Consider the following 3266-nt stretch of genomic DNA (forward strand, 5'->3'; position numbering starts at 1 on the left):
ACAGTAGATGGGACAGTAGACGGGGATAGTAGGCGGGGGGCAGTAGATAGGGGACAGCAGACAGGGGACAGTAGATGGGGACAGCAGATGGTAGACAAAGGACAGTAGATGGGGACAGCAGACAAGGGAGAGTAGACAGGGGACAGTAGACAGGGGATAGTAGGCGGGGGACAGTTGACGGGACAGCAGACGGGACAGCTGACAGGGGACAGTAGACAGGGGGCAGCAGACAGGGGACAGTAGACGGGGGACAGTAGATGGGGGACAGCAGACAGGGGACAGTAGACAGGGGACAGCAGACAGAGGAGAGTAGACAGGGGACAGTAGACGGGGATAGTAGGCGGGGGACAGTAGACAGGGGACAGCAGACAGGGGACAGCAGGCAGGACAAAGGCATCTTTCCAGCAGCTCCTGCCTGGACTGAGCCCTCCCACGTCTGCACAGGGCCTGGAGGAGCTGGGAGGTTAAACACGTGCAGTGAGCCTACCTAAGAATCATCTCGGTGGCTCAACTGCAAAACAATTTTATCTTTCCTCCAATCATTGCCTTCAGCCATTGTGTCAAATCTCTCTTAGACACATCCAAATATAAAAATCCAGTCCAGAAGAAAAGGTGTCTGTGCACTGGAGTCTAGTTAATGTGCATTTCCCTGCCATACTCCTGTCTCAGGGCAGAGCAGAGGGTTAGGGCTGCAGTGCCAGGCCCTGCACTAGGGGTGGCCTCTTCCCCTGAGGATGCACAGACAAGGATCCTAGCCCGCCAGAGCCCAGCCCTCCCGAGTGCATCCACAGCACAACGCCAGGTCAGCCACACACGGTGGGGCACTTCTCACTCACAGGCAGCTCTAGCCTCCTGGACACACCCGATAGACAGAGGTGCCTGGCTCTGCCCTGCTCTCCCTTTCATCCTCTCCCTGCTTAGGGAAGCTGGGGACAGAGCAACACACCAGTCTGTGCCACCATGCCATGGAAGACCCATGTCCTCTACCTGCATGACCTTCTAGTTTCCACTGAGGAGCCTCCTGCCCTCCCAGGGTACCCTCAATTCTCTTTTCAGCCTGCCTCACAGGGTGAAGGCAGCCACTGCTGTCCCCACCACCCTTGCTGAAGTGCTTCCATAAAGCGCATGCACCCAGGGAGCTGTCCGGGTCAGCTCCGCCCGCTCTAAGGCAGTACCACAGCCTGGGCAGCTTAGCAGCAGACACGCTTCTCACAGTTCCAGAGGCTAATGTCCAAGATCAAGGCGCTGGCGGATCTGCTGCCTGGTGACGGCCCGCTGCCTGGCTTGCTGGCAGCCGCCTTCTCACCATATCCTCACACAGTGGAGAGAAAGCTTGTGTCTCTTCTTAGAAGAGCACTAATCCCATCATCAGGTGAAGACCCAGCCTCACAACCTCCTCTAAGCCTACTCACCTTCCAAAGGCTCCACCTCCTCCTAACACCCCCATGTTGGGGGGTTAGGGCTTCAATGTATGCATTTGGGGGACACATTCAGTCCATAGCAGTACAGATACCCATGATACTGTGAAAATTATGACGGACATAGTATAAGTGATACTGTGGCATGCTCATATCACCTCCTGCACATCTAGCCGGGCTCTGCCCAGCAGCCTCCAGCCATTGGGGCAGGAGGCTACGAAAGGCAGAGCAGACCTGGGATGGCCGAGCACCCTCTGCAGGGCCGACCTCTGCCTGGGGCTTTCTGCAGTCTCTCTCCTAGAGACCTCAATAACCCCATCATCTCCATTTCACAATGAAAAAACTGACCCTCAGAGAAGGCGTGTGACTGGCCCGAGGTCACTCAGTCAGTACAGGATGAAGCAGACAGCCTGATCCACATCTGAGTCTACACCAGCCATGCTTCAGTGGTGGCCTGGGGACCCCCAGTGTCTCAGGACCTTTCCAGGGCTCAGAAACGCCAGACTTACTTTGTGACACTGAGCCCTGCTTTGCCTTTCTCACTCTCATTCACAAACACATCCGGAGGCTTTCGGAGGCTCTGGACATGCAGCACACCCTCACCCTGATGGCTGACAAAACATGTGCTTCTGTCTTCCTGTGTCTTGCAAATTTCTCAGTCTTAAACTGTAATGTAGTGAATATGGTTGTAACCATGGAGTACTGGACAATGTTAAACCATCAGCTCTCAAAGCCATATCCTCTACGAAGTATTTGCCAATTCCCGTGGTGTAAATATTTTCACCGTGATCAATGTTAAGCCACCAAATTAACATCACTGGGTACAGAGCTGGAAAGAAAGTGCACCGTCGGCTCTCACCAGCTGGTGACACAGCTGTGGCACATCGCTGGGCAGACGCACACAAAACAGGAGCTCTTTGGGGTCCTCCCTATTTTTAAGGGTACAAAGGGCTGCTGGCATCAAAAAGTTTGAGAACACTACATCACCCCTGAATGAATAAGGTGCAAAGAACCGCAGGAGGCGCCATCGGGACATGGGAGGCAGGGGACCTGGTCTCTGTCTTCTGGAAGCTCCAGCCTAACTGGGAGTCCCTGATGGCACTCAAGCAAGTGAAGGGAGAAGACAACTGGCTGGGGTTGGAAAGAGGACGGGCCGTCAGCTTGGTGCTGGTGCCATTGGGGAGCCTGGGCTCTGTTGTCAGGACCCTGCTTTCTGATGAAATCAGCTGTGATCCGCCCATTGGCACCACTGTCCTGGACACTCAGGGTCCCACGGCCGCCGGGCACGCTGAGCAGGGACACAGATGGAGCAGCAAGAAGCCGGGTTGTTTGCAGACGGACAGGGCAAGGGCCCCTTGGGAAGGGAGTGGACTGAACCAAACAGGTCAGACTTGACTTGATCCACTGACCCCACAACCGAATGACTGCCAGTCCACTTTGTGTTGCTATGAAGGTATACCTGAGGCCTGCCAATTTATAAGGAAAGGGGGTTTCATTGGCTCTGCCTCTGGGAGGCCTCGAAGAGCTTTCACACATGGCAAAAGGTGAAAGGGGAATAGGCCTGTCCCATGGAGACAGGGGAGCAAGAGAGAGGGGAGGGAGCTCCAGATGCTTTTTAACAATCAGATCTGGTGGTAACTCATTACCACAAGCCAGTCATAAGGGCTCCACCCTGCTGACCCGAACACCTCCCACCCGGCAACGTGAGGCCTGGAGGGAACACGCATCAAGCCATATCCCCGCCCTTTAGCAGGGGAGGTGTTGAGCTAAGGACTGACCCAGCTGCGGCCACCAAACATTTTCTGAGCATCTATTCCAGTCAGCTCTGGTCCAGGGGCTGGGAGCCCC

This window comes from Sapajus apella, unplaced genomic scaffold, assembly GCF_009761245.1.
Source record: "Sapajus apella isolate SASKATOON/1434 unplaced genomic scaffold, GSC_monkey_1.0 scaffold140, whole genome shotgun sequence".
Lineage (NCBI taxonomy): Eukaryota > Metazoa > Chordata > Mammalia > Primates > Cebidae > Sapajus > Sapajus apella.